General features: G+C 23.3%; 4 long non-coding RNA genes across 4 annotated transcripts; all 4 read left to right on the top strand.

Moving 5' to 3' along the window:
- The first annotated feature begins 4,993 nt into the window (after window positions 1–4,993).
- On the top strand, window positions 4,994–5,501 carry LOC127086941 (uncharacterized). Its single transcript, XR_007789734.1, has 2 exons — window positions 4,994–5,136; window positions 5,317–5,501. It is a non-coding gene; the product is annotated as an uncharacterized LOC127086941 (long non-coding RNA).
- A 3,947-nt stretch (window positions 5,502–9,448) lies between these two features.
- On the top strand, window positions 9,449–9,956 carry LOC127086891 (uncharacterized). The gene is made up of 2 exons (XR_007789675.1): window positions 9,449–9,591; window positions 9,772–9,956. It is a non-coding gene; the product is annotated as an uncharacterized LOC127086891 (long non-coding RNA).
- Window positions 9,957–13,875: 3,919 nt separating this feature from the next.
- LOC127086833 (uncharacterized) lies at window positions 13,876–14,383 on the top strand. Its single transcript, XR_007789655.1, has 2 exons — window positions 13,876–14,018; window positions 14,199–14,383. It is a non-coding gene; the product is annotated as an uncharacterized LOC127086833 (long non-coding RNA).
- A 3,912-nt stretch (window positions 14,384–18,295) lies between these two features.
- On the top strand, window positions 18,296–18,803 carry LOC127087259 (uncharacterized). Its single transcript, XR_007789824.1, has 2 exons — window positions 18,296–18,438; window positions 18,619–18,803. It is a non-coding gene; the product is annotated as an uncharacterized LOC127087259 (long non-coding RNA).
- Window positions 18,804–19,155: the final 352 nt, after the last annotated feature.

Below are 19,155 nucleotides of genomic sequence, written 5' to 3' on the forward strand. Positions count from 1 at the left end.
ATTCTCATGGTGCTCAGATCTTTGGAATGTTCTATTGCTACCACAATGTAATCAAATTGAGAGGTAAGGGATCTCAATACCTTCTCCATGATTGTTTCTTCAAAAAGAGTTTCTCCACACGCTTTCATCTCATTAGTGATCAGAATCACTCTGGAGATGTATTCAGAAACTTTCTCATTATTCTTCATGTTGAGATTCTCATATTGCTTTCTCAAGGACTAAAGCTTCACCTTCTTCACTGATGCGTCACCACCATAACATCTAACCAGTGTGTCCCACGCAGCCTTTGCTGTCGTTGAATCTGCAATCTTCTCAAACACATTTACATCAACACATTGATGAATGAAGAACAATGCTTTCTGATCCTTCTTCCTTACTTCCTTCTGTGCGTTTTTCTGTTCATCCGTCGCATCTGCTGCTACCGGAACATAACCATCAGTGACAAGATCTAGAACATCTTGAGCACCGAACAGTACACGCATTTGGATCATCCAACGATTCCAGTTTTTACCGTCAAATACTGGAAGTTTGGTGTTCATGTTGCCGTTTCCGTTCATCTTTCTACCTTGCGCAGTACACTCAGATTTCTCACACAGTGTTTCCCAACCCACAGAATTAAAAATTCTGATCAGATTTTGTTCAAGATTCAACACGAATCTAAGAATCAAAATCAAACACACAAGACCTCACGTTCACTCGTGTTTCCCGTGTTTCCCAATGAATCCGAACCGGAGCTCTAGATACCAATTGTTGGTGCAAAGGTAGAATAAATGATGAATGGAAATATTCTATTCAGAGAATGACGGCTACAAAACATGATAAAAGTTACAATGATTGCCACCCTATTTATAAGCTAAACATAGGGTTACTAGAATAGGATAAAATACTAAAATACCCTCTAACAAACTTTGGGGCTAAGAAAATAGTACAACTAATAAATATGAATTACTTCTAATAGGAACGAGCACAACAAGATAATTTTACATGTACCTCTTTTGAAATATATAAAAAAACAAAGTTTATTGCAATACCATCACAAACAAATACAACACATTCAACACACAAGTAACACATAAAGAAAAACACAAACAACTACAACAATTAAAATACCATTACTATAACTAAGCGATTAAAATCATTAAAACAATTTTAAACATATTATACACCATCCTGCGAACGTCTCTGTCAGTCTTAATATCCACCCATTCACGCACTTATATTAAATTAATGTATTTACAAATTATTTAATTAATAGTTGTTATGGATTTTATAATTATAGTTATAAAAATAATGAAAAATATAACATGAGTAACTTATAAAAATAATCTACCATACATAAACTTCACATGACAAAATATTTATATTCCTTTAAAGAAAAAAGTGCGGAATTTTGTTTTTATTGAGACTGAGGAAATATAATTAAATTTTTTTTAATGTATGACATTTATTATTGTTTTTTTAAATTTATCAAAAACATTGTTATCTAATGACAGTATATTTTAGCAATAGTTAATAATAAGAAATTCAAATGACATCCGTTGTTTTTGTAAAAATAATAATTAAAAGCTAATATTGGTGTTTAAATTATAATAAAATCTCATCAAATTATTTGATCAAGTGGTTTGGATTATAATAAAATATCTTCAAATTATTTGATCAAATATAATGAAAATAATATATTTTTAATTAATATATAATTATTTCATTAATAAGTTAGACTGATGTTCTCAATATCATGTTATTAAACACAATGGAACAACACAAAATATTTTAGGAGACACAATTAATGTATAGATTGAATTATTCAAGTTTAATGAAAATAATTTAAATATAAATTGTTAGAGAGTAACTTAATATTTATTACCTAGAAAATACTCCAATTTACATATGTAGTAGATTATTAAATAATTTGTTTTAACTTTCGAGTAGTTTTTATAGGTTATTTTTTACAGATGTGTAGAATTAGAGCAAAACCTATGTGTTGCCAATATTTTTATTAAAATACTACCTAAAAGCCATCTGTAAATATTTTTATTTTATTCTGTAACATTGATTATGGAAGATATTTTATGAAATAAAAATATAATCCAGATTATATGATCTGCACTTGAAGAAGAATTATGGGTTCTACAGAAAGTAATTTTAAATTTTAAATTTCTTTTAAAAAGAAATCTAGAAAGAGAGTTATAATATTTTAAAATCAAGAGTTGTGAAAATATTTGACATTATTAATAGTCACTAATAAAAGAGATCTTAATTGAATCTATAAAAGTTGGAGTTTAATAGGATATGTTGTATACAATTTGTATGTTTATATGTATCAAAATAATTTTTTTGAACCAAATGTTTTAAAAACAAGATCGAACCGGTCGGTTCAATCGGTTGGTCCGGGAACCAGCGATGAATCTAGTTGGGTCAACCTTTTAAAACCGCTAGTGGGTCAAAACCGGAATAAAATTGCAAAAACTAGATTAAAAACAGTCCAAAACCATTCGAACCAAATAACCGAAGTTGGTTTTGTTATACCGTCTGGTTCAGAAAAATACATCAAATTGACCATTTTGTTAAAAAAACACTTTAAAAATTAATATGTCAATATTAAAACTTAACACGCATTCCCCAATCACAAAAAAGAATTACATTTTTTACATCCATACAAACTTCTAAGTTTGGTCACATCGTTATAGTTTTTCTTTCAACTACACTCCATCATCATCACGCTGTCTTTTTCAAACATAGTCATGATGTCCTGCATAATGTTAATTTCCGTTTAATTCAATATTGTTTGTTGTTGTCAACTTTAACTTGTTTGTCGTAGTTCAACTCGATTTTTTTAATTTAATTTAGTTTATTGTATTCTTTATTTTTGGTATTTTATCTTATTTGATTTAGCTATTCTTAGTTATTTGAACTTTATTTTAGTTATTATCTTCTATTATTTTAATTTTGGTTTGAATTAGCTTAAGTTATTTTATTATAACTTTTTAATTTGTTCAAATTATTCTTAAATGAAGATGAAATGAACTGTGCAACTATGTTGTGTTATTATATATGCTATTGAAATTGTCGTATTAAGTTTGTAATTTATTTTTGAAATATTTCTTTTATTAAGTTGTGAACCTATGATTATGTGTGACATATCTATGAATATTAGTTTATTTAATAAACAGTTCAACTGTATGTTTAACCGGTTGAATTCATTGAACCTTAAACCAGGAATTTCACCGGTTCAATTTTTAAAACATTGATGAACCTATAAAAGTTGGCATTTAATAGGATATGTCACATAAAATTTGTATATTCATATGTATGAAACTAATTTATTTGATCAACAAATTATTTGATAAAATATAATGTACAAAATTTATTTCAAATTAATATATATTAATTTATTCTATAAGTTAGTCTTATGTTCTTATCCTCTTAATATTAAACACAATAACGTTGAAATAAAAGATAAGATTTCTCATTTGAAATATATTGCCGTGTAGTTAAAATTTCCAAAATGGCACAACAAGAAGTAATTAAGGAAATACAATTCATTGATAGAAGAAATCGTTAGGTTTTGTAAAAAATAATTTTAAAAATATTTTTCATAAATAAAAGAATATTTATTAGTAGACAATACATTACTTTTAACAATCATGGGCTTTATGAGTTTAAGAAAAGTTTTTTTATTAAGAACAAAAGTGATTGGATTTTAAACCAATGGTTTAGGCCAAGATATTACATTATGGAAAAATAGTAGAAAAATAAGTTTTAATATATTTTTTTTAATATTTATTAATAAGATTATCAAATGATGGTTTTTTAACTTTGGAGTATATTTTTTCTCTTATTTTATCAATATTCATATAACAGAGAAAAACTTAAGTGTTGCCCAATATTTTTGTATCAAAATAATACTTAAAAGTTAATATTTTTGTTTAAGTTACAGAAAATATAGAAAAATTATTAATCAAATAAGGTAAATATTATTTATTTTGAATTACTATATATATATATATATATATATTTGTTTATTTATTTTATATGTTAAATAGAAGATCACTTTCGTTCTGATAATATCTTACACATTAGTATTTAAAAAGCATGACTATTTTCTATTTGAAATATGTTTCCATCTATTTAAAATTAACAATAATGATATATAAAAAAATATCAAATACAATTCCTTTATAGATTGAATCATTAAATTTTTATAAAATAAGTTAAAATTAGTTGTTAAAAAATAATTAATTAGTTAAATCTTCCAACAGTATTTTGTTAGATTTTTGGACAACTTAAAAAGTTTTGTTTCTAATTTTTACGGTTGGATATGAAAGACGTTGTAACCATATAATATAGAACATATAAATAATATTTTATAACTATTCACAAAAAAATTATATTTTTATTTGTACCATTGGTTGGGGAAGACATTGTAGCCAAAAGATGTAATAAACATATTATATAGACTAAATTCCCTGCATTTGTAGATAAATTATGGGATCTAAATAAAGCAATTTGGAAAATAAAATTTGACTCTTAAAACATATTGAGAAATAAAATTATCATGTTTTTTTATTTTGAGTTTCGTAACTGTTTAATATTTGTGACAATTTAATAAATGACTAAAAGATGTTTTACTACTAAAAGAGATGTTATTAAAACATATTAAAGTTGACATTTCAATGGCTTTTTTACACAGGAATTTAATAGGTTATGTCGTATAAAACTTGTATATTGACATGGTGTTTAATTCGGAACAATAATATGTCCCCATCATTATTGGGTATTAATAAAAATTTAAATCTATCCCAAAAATAGTTTAATATTTGAGAAGTTATATAAATAAAATAATATTTGGAAATTTTATGTATTATTCATTGGGTCGATTTAAAAAAAGCATAAAAATAAATTAAAAGATTTAAATTAAAAGATAGAATTTTTAAAATCGGGATAATATCGTATTTCATAATTAAATTATGTCCTTTGGCTCACTTCTTGAAACTATTGTTCTAACTTAATTCCCAAAGTCCTTATAAATAGGCATTTGCAACATGCTTACTTCAACATTAAAAAACAAAATGGCATCCTACAAGACTCTCATTTTAACCATTTTGATCATTTGCATTGCTTCAGGCATGGTTGCCGGTAATAATCTAATTATAAAACTCAATTTTTATTGCTTCATATTCATTGTTATGTTTTTATTAAAGCATTTGGATGGTAGGATACTATCGAGTATACTAAAAGGAATATGTTTTTGTTTAAGAAAACACAATCTTATGAACACAATTTTATATATTATTTCTAATGTAATTGAAATGATAGTTTCAGGAGCAAACGGAAAATTATGCTTCGCATCAAATTTTTGTCCAACTGCACCAGAACAGTGTGACCATTTTTGTAAAGCATCATTGGGCAAACCAAAAGGTGGCTCGTGTTTAGGGGGTGAATGTTGTTGCAATTTGGAAAGTTTGAATATAAAATAAACATTTTCGTTGTTTCTTTGAATACATTTATCTACAAACACTCCATCTGAAATTTACATAATTTTTTTTGAAGTATCAATATTGTAATTTCATTTCAAAACTTTAATTTTATAATTTCTACTTATTAATTGGAATAAAAATTTAATAATTTTCAACACTAAACTTATATTAAATTAATGTATTTACAAATTATTTAATTAATAGTTGTTATGGATTTTATAATTATAGTTATAAAAATAATGAAAAATATAACATGAGTAACTTATAAAAATAATCTACCATACATAAACTTCACATGACAAAATATTTATATTCCTTTAAAGAAAAAAGTGCGGAATTTTGTTTTTATTGAGACTGAGGAAATATAATAAAAAGTTTTTTTTAATGTATGACATTTATTATTATTTTTTTAAATTTATCAAAAACATTGTTATCTAATGACTGTATATTTTAGAAATAGTTAATAATAAGAAATTCAAATGACATCCGTTCTTTTTGTAAAAATAATAATTAAAAGCTAATATTGGTGTTTAAATTATAATAAAATCTCATCAAATTATTTTATCAAGTGGTTTGGGTTATAATAAAATATCTTCAAATTATTTGATCAAATATAGTGAAAATAATATATTTTTAATTAATATATAATTATTTCATTAATAAGTTAGACTGATGTTCTCAATCTCATGTTATTAAACACAATGGAACAACACAAAATATTTTAGGAGACACAATTAATGTATAGATTGAATTATTCAAGTTTAATGAAAATAATTTAAATATAAATTGTTAGAGAGTAACTTAATATTTATTACCTAGAAAATACTCCAATTTACATATGTAGTAGATTATTAAATAATTTGTTTTAACTTTCGAGTAGTTTTTATAGGTTATTTTTTCAGATGTGTAGAATTAGAGCAAAACCTATGTGTTGCCAATATTTTTATTAAAATACTACCTAAAAGCCATCTGTAAATATTTTTATTTTATTCTGTAACATTGATTATGAAAGATATTTTATGAAATAAAAATATTATCCAGATTATATGATCTGCACTTGAAGAAGAATTATGGGTTCTACAGAAAGTAATTTTAAATTTTAAATTTCTTTTAAAAAGAAATCTAGAAAGAGAGTTATAATATTTTAAAATCAAGAGTTGTGAAAATATTTGACATTATTAATCGTCACTAATAAAAGAGATCTTAATTGAATCTATAAAAGTTTGAGTTTAATAGGATATGTTGTATACAATTTGTATGTTTATATGTATCAAAATAATTTTTTTGAACCAAATGTTTTAAAAACAAGATCGAACCGGTCGGTTCAATCGGTTGGTCCGGGAACCAGCGATGAATCTGGTTGGGTCAACCTTTTAAAACCGCTAGTGGGTCAAAACCGGAATAAAATTGCAAAAACTAGATTAAACAGTCCAAAACCATTCGAACCAAATAACCGAAGTTGGTTTTGTTATACCGTCTGGTTCAGAAAAATACATCAAATTGACCATTTTGTTAAAAAAACACTTTAAAAATTAATATGTCAATATTAAAACTTAACACGCATTCCCCAATCACAAAAAAGAATTACATTTTTTACATCCATACAAACTTCTAAGTTTGGTCACATCGTTATAGTTTTTCTTTCAACTACACTCCATCATCATCACGCTGTCTTTTTCAAACATAGTCACGATGTCCTGCATAATGTTAATTTCCGTTTAATTCAATATTGTTTGTTGTTGTCAACTTTAACTTGTTTGTCGTAGTTCAACTCGATTTTTTTAATTTAATTTAGTTTATTGTATTCTTTATTTTTGGTATTTTATCTTATTTGATTTAGCTATTCTTAGTTATTTGAACTTTATTTTAGTTATTATCTTCTATTATTTTAATTTTGGTTTGAATTAGCTTAAGTTATTTTATTATAACTTTTTAATTTGTTCAAATTATTCTTAAATGAAGATGAAATGAACTGTGCAACTATGTTGTGTTATTATATATGCTATTGACATTGTCGTATTAAGTTTGTAATTTATTTTTGAAATATTTCTTTTATTAAGTTGTGAACCTATGATTATGTGTGACATATCTATGAATATTAGTTTATTTAATAAACAGTTCAACTGTATGTTTAACCGGTTGAATTCATTGAACCTTAAACCAGGAATTTCACCGGTTCGATTTTTAAAACATTGATGAACCTATAAAAGTTGGCATTTAATAGGATATGTCACATAAAATTTGTATATTCATATGTATGAAACTAATTTATTTGATCAACAAATTATTTGATAAAATATAATGTACAAAATTTATTTCAAATTAATATATATTAATTTATTCTATAAGTTAGTCTTATGTTCTTATCCTCTTAATATTAAACACAATAACGTTGAAATAAAAGATAAGATTTCTCATTTGAAATATATTGCCGTGTAGTTAAAATTTCCAAAATGGCACAACAAGAAGTAATTAAGGAAATACAATTCATTGATAGAAGAAATCGTTAGGTTTTGTAAAAAATAATTTTAAAAATATTTTTCATAAATAAAAGAATATTTATTAGTAGACAATACATTACTTTTAACAATCATGGGCTTTATGAGTTTAAGAAAAGTTTTTTTATTAAGAACAAAAGTGATTGGATTTTAAACCAATGGTTTAGGCCAAGATATTACATTATGGAAAAATAGTAGAAAAATAAGTTTTAATATATTTTTTTAATATTTATTAATAAGATTATCAAATGATGGTTTTTTAACTTTGGAGTATATTTTTTCTCTTATTTTATCAATATTCATATAACAGAGAAAAACTTAAGTGTTGCCCAATATTTTTGTATCAAAATAATACTTAAAAGTTAATATTTTTGTTTAAGTTACAGAAAATATAGAAAAATTATTAATCAAATAAGGTAAATATTATTTATTTGAATTACTATATATATATATATATATATATATATATATATATATATATATATATATATATATTTGTTTATTATTTTATATGTTAAATAGAAGATCACTTTCGTTCTGATAATATCTTACACATTACTATTTAAAAAGCATGACTATTTTCTATTTGAAATATGTTTCCATCTATTTAAAATTAACAATAATGATATATAAAAAAAATATCAAATACAATTCCTTTATAGATTGAATCATTAAATTTTTATAAAATAAGTTAAAATTAGTTGTTAAAAAATAATTAATTAGTTAAATCTTCCAACAGTGTTTTGTTAGATTTTTGGACAACTTAAAAAGTTTTGTTTCTAATTTTTACGGTTGGATATGAAAGACGTTGTAACCACATAATATAGAAAATATAAATAATATTTTATAACTATTCACAAAAAAATTATATTTTTATTTGTACCATTGGTTGGGGAAGACATTGTGGCCAAAAGATGTAATAAACATATTATATAGACTAAATTCCCTGCATTTGTAGATTAATTATGGGATCTAAATAAAGCAATTTGGAAAATAAAATTTGACTCTTAAAACATATTGAGAAATAAAATTATCATGTTTTTTTATTTTGAGTTTCGTAACTGTTTAATATTTGTGACAATTTAATAAATGACTAAAAAATGTTTTACTACTAAAAGAGATGTTATTAAAACATATTAAAGTTGACATTTCAATGGCTTTTTTACACAGGAATTTAATAGGTTATGTCGTATAAAACTTGTATATTGACATGGTGTTTAATTCTGAACAATAATATGTCCCCATCATTATTGGGTATTAATAAAAATTTAAATCTATCCCAAAAATAGTTTAATATTTGAGAAGTTATATAAATAAAATAATATTTGGAAATTTTATGTATTATTCATTGGGTCGATTTAAAAAAAGCATAAAAATAAATTAAAAGATTTAAATTAAAAGATAGAATTTTTAAAATCGGGATAATATCGTATTTCATAATTAAATTATGTCCTTTGGCTCACTTCTTGAAACTATTGTTCTAACTTAATTCCCAAAGTCCTTATAAATAGGCATTTGCAACATGCTTACTTCAACATTAAAAAACAAAATGGCATCCTACAAGACTCTCATTTTAACCATTTTGATCATTTGCATTGCTTCAGGCATGGTTGCCGGTAATAATCTAATTATAAAACTCAATTTTTATTGCTTCATATTCATTGTTATGTTTTTATTAAAGCATTTGGATGGTAGGATACTATCGAGTATACTAAAAGGAATATGTTTTTGTTTAAGAAAACACAATCTTATGAACACAATTTTATATATTATTTCTAATGTAATTGAAATGATAGTTTCAGGAGCAAACGGAAAATTATGCTTCGCATCAAATTTTTGTCCAACTGCACCAGAACAGTGTGACCATTTTTGTAAAGCATCATTGGGCAAACCAAAAGGTGGCTCGTGTTTAGGGGGTGAATGTTGTTGCAATTTGGAAAGTTTGAATATAAAATAAACATTTTCGTTGTTTCTTTGAATACATTTATCTACAAACACTCCATCTGAAATTTACATAATTTTTTTTGAAGTATCAATATTGTAATTTCATTTCAAAACTTTAATTTTATAATTTCTACTTATTAATTGGAATAAAAATTTAATAATTTTCAACACTAAACTTATATTAAATTAATGTATTTACAAATTATTTAATTAATAGTTGTTATGGATTTTATAATTATAGTTATAAAAATAATGAAAAATATAACATGAGTAACTTATAAAAATAATCTACCATACATAAACTTCACATGACAAAATATTTATATTCCTTTAAAGAAAAAAGTGCGGAATTTTGTTTTTATTGAGACTGAGGAAATATAATTAAATTTTTTTTAATGTATGACATTTATTATTATTTTTTTAAATTTATCAAAAACATTGTTATCTAATGACCGTATATTTTAGCAATAGTTAATAATAAGAAATTCAAATGACATCCGTTGTTTTTGTAAAAATAATAATTAAAAGCTAATATTGGTGTTTAAATTATAATAAAATTTCATCAAATTATTTGATCAAGTGGTTTGGATTATAATAAAATATCTTCAAATTATTTGATCAAATATAGTGAAAATAATATATTTTTAATTAATATATAATTATTTCATTAATAAGTTAGACTGATGTTCTCAATCTCATGTTATTAAACACAATGGAACAACACAAAATATTTTAGGAGACACAATTAATGTATAGATTGAATTATTCAAGTTTAATGAAAATAATTTAAATATAAATTGTTAGAGAGTAACTTAATATTTATTACCTAGAAAATACTCCAATTTACATATGTAGTAGATTATTAAATAATTTGTTTTAACTTTCGAGTAGTTTTTATAGGTTATTTTTTACAGATGTGTAGAATTAGAGCAAAACCTATGTGTTGCCAATATTTTTATTAAAATACTACCTAAAAGCCATCTGTAAATATTTTTATTTTATTCTGTAACATTGATTATGAAAGATATTTTATGAAATAAAAATATTATCCAGATTATATGATCTGCACTTGAAGAAGAATTATGGGTTCTACAGAAAGTAATTTTAAATTTTAAATTTCTTTTAAAAAGAAATCTAGAAAGAGAGTTATAATATTTTAAAATCAAGAGTTGTGAAAATATTTGACATTATTAATCGTCACTAATAAAAGAGATCTTAATTGAATCTATAAAAGTTTGAGTTTAATAGGATATGTTGTATACAATTTGTATGTTTATATGTATCAAAATAATTTTTTTGAACCAAATGTTTTAAAAACAAGATCGAACCGGTCGGTTCAATCGGTTGGTCCGGGAACCAGCGATGAATCTGGTTGGGTCAACCTTTTAAAACCGCTAGTGGGTCAAAACCGGAATAAAATTGCAAAAACTAGATTAAACAGTCCAAAACCATTCGAACCAAATAACCGAAGTTGGTTTTGTTATACCGTCTGGTTCAGAAAAATACATCAAATTGACCATTTTGTTAAAAAAACACTTTAAAAATTAATATGTCAATATTAAAACTTAACACGCATTCCCCAATCACAAAAAAGAATTACATTTTTTACATCCATACAAACTTCTAAGTTTGGTCACATCGTTATAGTTTTTCTTTCAACTACACTCCATCATCATCACGCTGTCTTTTTCAAACATAGTCACGATGTCCTGCATAATGTTAATTTCCGTTTAATTCAATATTGTTTGTTGTTGTCAACTTTAACTTGTTTGTCGTAGTTCAACTCGATTTTTTTAATTTAATTTAGTTTATTGTATTCTTTATTTTTGGTATTTTATCTTATTTGATTTAGCTATTCTTAGTTATTTGAACTTTATTTTAGTTATTATCTTCTATTATTTTAATTTTGGTTTGAATTAGCTTAAGTTATTTTATTATAACTTTTTAATTTGTTCAAATTATTCTTAAATGAAGATGAAATGAACTGTGCAACTATGTTGTGTTATTATATATGCTATTGACATTGTCGTATTAAGTTTGTAATTTATTTTTGAAATATTTCTTTTATTAAGTTGTGAACCTATGATTATGTGTGACATATCTATGAATATTAGTTTATTTAATAAACAGTTCAACTGTATGTTTAACCGGTTGAATTCATTGAACCTTAAACCAGGAATTTCACCGGTTCGATTTTTAAAACATTGATGAACCTATAAAAGTTGGCATTTAATAGGATATGTCACATAAAATTTGTATATTCATATGTATGAAACTAATTTATTTGATCAACAAATTATTTGATAAAATATAATGTACAAAATTTATTTCAAATTAATATATATTAATTTATTCTATAAGTTAGTCTTATGTTCTTATCCTCTTAATATTAAACACAATAACGTTGAAATAAAAGATAAGATTTCTCATTTGAAATATATTGCCATGTAGTTAAAATTTCCAAAATGGCACAACAAGAAGTAATTAAGGAAATACAATTCATTGATAGAAGAAATCGTTAGGTTTTGTAAAAAATAATTTTAAAAATATTTTTCATAAATAAAAGAATATTTATTAGTAGACAATACATTACTTTTAACAATAATGGGCTTTATGAGTTTAAGAAAAGTTTTTTTATTAAGAACAAAAGTGATTGGATTTTAAACCAATGGTTTAGGCCAAGATATTAGTTTATGGAAAAATAGTAGAAAAATAAGTTTTAATATATTTTTTTTAATATTTATTAATAAGAATATCAAATGATGGTTTTTTAACTTTGGAGTATATTTTTTCTCTTATTTTATCAATATTCATATAACAGAGAAAAACTTAAGTGTTGCCCAATATTTTTTTATCAAAATAATACTTAAAAGTTAATATTTTTGTTTAAGTTACAGAAAATATAGAAAAATTATTAATCAAATAAGGTAAAAATTATTTATATATATATATATATATATATATATATATATATATATATATATATATATATATTTATATGTTAAATAGAAGATCACTTTCGTTCTGATAATATCTTACACATTACTATTTAAAAAGCATGACTATTTTCTATTTGAAATATGTTTCCATCTATTTAAAATTAACAATAATGATATATAAAAAAAATATCAAATACAATTCCTTTATAGATTGAATCATTAAATTTTTATAAAATAAGTTAAAATTAGTTGTTAAAAAATAATTAATTAGTTAAATCTTCCAACAGTGTTTTGTTAGATTTTTGGACAACTTAAAAAGTTTTGTTTCTAATTTTTACGGTTGGATATGAAAGACGTTGTAACCACATAATATAGAAAATATAAATAATTTTTATAACTATTCACAAAAAAATTATATTTTTATTTGTACCATTGGTTGGGGAAGACATTGTAGCCAAAAGATGTAATAAACATATTATATAGACTAAATTCCCTGCATTTGTAGATTAATTATGGGATCTAAATAAAGCAATTTGGAAAATAAAATTTGACTCTTAAAACATATTGAGAAATAAAATTATCATGTTTTTTTATTTTGAGTTTCGTAACTGTTTAATATTTGTGACAATTTAATAAATGACTAAAAAATGTTTTACTACTAAAAGAGATGTTATTAAAACATATTAAAGTTGACATTTCAATGGCTTTTTTACACAGGAATTTAATAGGTTATGTCGTATAAAACTTGTATATTGACATGGTGTTTAATTCTGAACAATAATATGTCCCCATCATTATTGGGTATTAATAAAAATTTAAATCTATCCCAAAAATAGTTTAATATTTGAGAAGTTATATAAATAAAATAATATTTGGAAATTTTATGTATTATTCATTGGGTCGATTTAAAAAAAGCAAAATAAATTAAAAGATTTAAATTAAAAGATAGAATTTTTAAAATCGGGATAATATCGTATTTCATAATTAAATTATGTCCTTTGGCTCACTTCTTGAAACTATTGTTCTAACTTAATTCCCAAAGTCCTTATAAATAGGCATTTGCAACATGCTTACTTCAACATTAAAAAACAAAATGGCATCCTACAAGACTCTCATTTTAACCATTTTGATCATTTGCATTGCTTCAGGCATGGTTGCCGGTAATAATCTAATTATAAAACTCAATTTTTATTGCTTCATATTCATTGTTATGTTTTTATTAAAGCATTTGGATGGTAGGATACTATCGAGTATACTAAAAGGAATATGTTTTTGTTTAAGAAAACACAATCTTATGAACACAATTTTATATATTATTTCTAATGTAATTGAAATGATAGTTTCAGGAGCAAACGGAAAATTATGCTTCGCATCAAATTTTTGTCCAACTGCACCAGAACAGTGTGACCATTTTTGTAAAGCATCATTGGGCAAACCAAAAGGTGGCTCGTGTTTAGGGGGTGAATGTTGTTGCAATTTGGAAAGTTTGAATATAAAATAAACATTTTCGTTGTTTCTTTGAATACATTTATCTACAAACACTCCATCTGAAATTTACATAATTTTTTTTGAAGTATCAATAATGTAATTTCATTTCAAAACTTTAATTTTATAATTTCTACTTATTAATTGGAATAAAAATTTAATAATTTTCAACACTAAACTTATATTAAATTAATGTATTTACAAATTATTTAATTAATAGTTGTTATGGATTTTATAATTATAGTTATAAAAATAATGAAAAATATAACATGAGTAACTTATAAAAATAATCTACCATACATAAACTTCACATGACAAAATATTTATATTCCTTTAAAGAAAAAAGTGCGGAATTTTGTTTTTATTGAGACTGAGGAAATATAATTAAATTTTTTTTTAATGTATGACATTTATTATTTTTTTTTAAATTTATCAAAAACATTGTTATCTAATGACCGTATATTTTAGCAATAGTTAATAATAAGAAATTCAAATGACATCCGTTGTTTTTGTAAAAATAATAATTAAAAGCTAATATTGGTGTTTAAATTATAATAAAATCTCATCAAATTATTTTATCAAGTGGTTTGGATTATAATAAAATATCTTCAAATTATTTGATCAAATATAGTGAAAATAATATATTTTTAATTAATATATAATTATTTCATTAATAAGTTAGACTGATGTTCTCAATCTCATGTTATTAAACACAATGGAACAACACAAAATATTTTAGGAGACACAATTAATGTATAGATTGAATTATTCAAGTTTAATGAAAATAATTTAAATATAAATTGTTAGAGAGTAACTTAATATTTATTACCTAGAAAATACTCCAATTTACATATGTAGTAGATTATTAAATAATTTGTTTTAACTTTCGAGTAGTTTTTATAGGTTATTTTTTACAGATGTGTAGAATTAGAGCAAAACCTATGTGTTGCCAATATTTTTATTAAAATACTACCTAAAAGCCATCTGTAAATATTTTTATTTTATTCTGTAACATTGATTATGAAAGATATTTTATGAAATAAAAATATTATCCAGATTATATGATCTGCACTTGAAGAAGAATTATGGGTTCTACAGAAAGTAATTTTAAATTTTAAATTTCTTTTAAAAAGAAATCTAGAAAGAGAGTTATAATATTTTAAAATCAAGAGTTGTGAAAATATTTGACATTATTAATCGTCACTAATAAAAGAGATCTTAATTGAATCTATAAAAGTTTGAGTTTAATAGGATATGTTGTATACAATTTGTATGTTTATATGTATCAAAATAATTTTTTTGAACCAAATGTTTTAAAAACAAGATCGAACCGGTCGGTTCAATCGGTTGGTCCGGGAACCAGCGATGAATCTGGTTGGGTCAACCTTTTAAAACCGCTAGTGGGTCAAAACCGGAATAAAATTGCAAAAACTAGATTGAACCGTCCAAAACCATTCGAACCAAATAACCGAAGTTGGTTTTGTTATACCGTCTGGTTCAGAAAAATACATCAAATTGACCATTTTGTTAAAAAAACACTTTAAAAATTAATATGTCAATATTAAAACTTAACACGCATTCCCCAATCACAAAAAAGAATTACATTTTTTACATCCATACAAACTTCTAAGTTTGGTCACATCGTTATAGTTTTTCTTTCAACTACACTCCATCATCATCACGCTGTCTTTTTCAAACATAGTCACGATGTCCTGCATAATGTTAATTTCCGTTTAATTCAATATTGTTTGTTGTTGTCAACTTTAACTTGTTTGTCGTAGTTCAACTCGATTTTTTTAATTTAATTTAGTTTATTGTATTCTTTATTTTTGGTATTTTATCTTATTTGATTTAGCTATTCTTAGTTATTTGAACTTTATTTTAGTTATTATCTTCTATTATTTTAATTTTGGTTTGAATTAGCTTAAGTTATTTTATTATAACTTTTTAATTTGTTCAAATTATTCTTAAATGAAGATGAAATGAACTGTGCAACTATGTTGTGTTATTATATATGCTATTGACATTGTCGTATTAAGTTTGTAATTTATTTTTGAAATATTTCTTTTATTAAGTTGTGAACCTATGATTATGTGTGACATATCTATGAATATTAGTTTATTTAATAAACAGTTCAACTGTATGTTTAACCGGTTGAATTCATTGAACCTTAAACCAGGAATTTCACCGGTTCGATTTTTAAAACATTGATGAACCTATAAAAGTTGGCATTTAATAGGATATGTCACATAAAATTTGTATATTCATATGTATGAAACTAATTTATTTGATCAACAAATTATTTGATAAAATATAATGTACAAAATTTATTTCAAATTAATATATATTAATTTATTCTATAAGTTAGTCTTATGTTCTTATCCTCTTAATATTAAACACAATAACGTTGAAATAAAAGATAAGATTTCTCATTTGAAATATATTGCCATGTAGTTAAAATTTCCAAAATGGCACAACAAGAAGTAATTAAGGAAATACAATTCATTGATAGAAGAAATCGTTAGGTTTTGTAAAAAATAATTTTAAAAATATTTTTCATAAATAAAAGAATATTTATTAGTAGACAATACATTACTTTTAACAATAATGGGCTTTATGAGTTTAAGAAAAGTTTTTTTATTAAGAACAAAAGTGATTGGATTTTAAACCAATGGTTTAGGCCAAGATATTAGTTTATGGAAAAATAGTAGAAAAATAAGTTTTAATATATTTTTTTTAATATTTATTAATAAGAATATCAAATGATGGTTTTTTAACTTTGGAGTATATTTTTTCTCTTATTTTATCAATATTCATATAACAGAGAAAAACTTAAGTGTTGCCCAATATTTTTTTATCAAAATAATACTTAAAAGTTAATATTTTTGTTTAAGTTACAGAAAATATATAAAAATTATTAATCAAATAAGGTAAAAATTATTTATTCTATATATATATATATATATATATATATATATATATATATATATATTTATATGTTAAATAGAAGATCACTTTCGTTCTGATAATATCTTACACATTACTATTTAAAAAGCATGACTATTTTCTATTTGAAATATGTTTCCATCTATTTAAAATTAACAATAATGATATATAAAAAAAATATCAAATACAATTCCTTTATAGATTGAATCATTAAATTTTTATAAAATAAGTTAAAATTAGTTGTTAAAAAATAATTAATTAGTTAAATCTTCCAACAGTGTTTTGTTAGATTTTTGGACAACTTAAAAAGTTTTGTTTCTAATTTTTACGGTTGGATATGAAAGACGTTGTAACCACATAATATAGAAAATATAAATAATTTTTTATAACTATTCACAAAAAAATTATATTTTTATTTGTACCATTGGTTGGGGAAGACATTGTAGCCAAAAGATGTAATAAACATATTATATAGACTAAATTCCCTGCATTTGTAGATTAATTATGGGATCTAAATAAAGCAATTTGGAAAATAAAATTTGACTCTTAAAACATATTGAGAAATAAAATTATCATGTTTTTTTATTTTGAGTTTCGTAACTGTTTAATATTTGTGACAATTTAATAAATGACTAAAAAATGTTTTACTACTAAAAGAGATGTTATTAAAACATATTAAAGTTGACATTTCAATGGCTTTTTTACACAGGAATTTAATAGGTTATGTCGTATAAAACTTGTATATTGACATGGTGTTTAATTCTGAACAATAATATGTCCCCATCATTATTGGGTATTAATAAAAATTTAAATCTATCCCAAAAATAGTTTAATATTTGAGAAGTTATATAAATAAAATAATATTTGGAAATTTTATGTATTATTCATTGGGTCGATTTAAAAAAAGCATAAAAATAAAAAAATAAATTAAAAGATAGAATTTTTAAAATCGGGATAATATCGTATTTCATAATTAAATTATGTCCTTTGGCTCACTTCTTGAAACTATTGTTCTAACTTAATTCCCAAAGTCCTTATAAATAGGCATTTGCAACATGCTTACTTCAACATTAAAAAACAAAATGGCATCCTACAAGACTCTCATTTTAACCATTTTGATCATTTGCATTGCTTCAGGCATGGTTGCCGGTAATAATCTAATTATAAAACTCAATTTTTATTGCTTCATATTCATTGTTATGTTTTTATTAAAGCATTTGGATGGTAGGATACTATCGAGTATACTAAAAGGAATATGTTTTTGTTTAAGAAAACACAATCTTATGAACACAATTTTATATATTATTTCTAATGTAATTGAAATGATAGTTTCAGGAGCAAACGGAAAATTATGCTTCGCATCAAATTTTTGTCCAACTTCACCAGAACAGTGTGACCATTTTTGTAAAGCATCATTGGGCAAACCAAAAGGTGGCTCGTGTTTAGGGGGTGAATGTTGTTGCAATTTGGAAAGTTTGAATATAAAATAAACATTTTCGTTGTTTCTTTGAATACATTTATCTACAAACACTCCATCTGAAATTTACATAATTTTTTTTGAAGTATCAATATTGTAATTTCATTTCAAAACTTTAATTTTATAATTTCTACTTATTAATTGGAATAAAAATTTAATAATTTTCAACACTAAACTTATATTAAATTAATGTATTTACAAATTATTTAATTAATAGTTGTTATGGATTTTATAATTATAGTTATAAAAATAATGAAAAATATAACATGAGTAACTTATAAAAATAATCTACCATACATAAACTTCACATGACAAAATATTTATATTCCTTTAAAGAAAAAAGTGCGGAATTTTGTTTTTATTGAGACTGAGGAAATATAATTAATTTT

The sequence above is a fragment of the Lathyrus oleraceus genome, chromosome 1, assembly GCF_024323335.1.
Source record: "Lathyrus oleraceus cultivar Zhongwan6 chromosome 1, CAAS_Psat_ZW6_1.0, whole genome shotgun sequence".
Classification (NCBI taxonomy): Eukaryota; Viridiplantae; Streptophyta; class Magnoliopsida; order Fabales; family Fabaceae; genus Lathyrus; species Lathyrus oleraceus.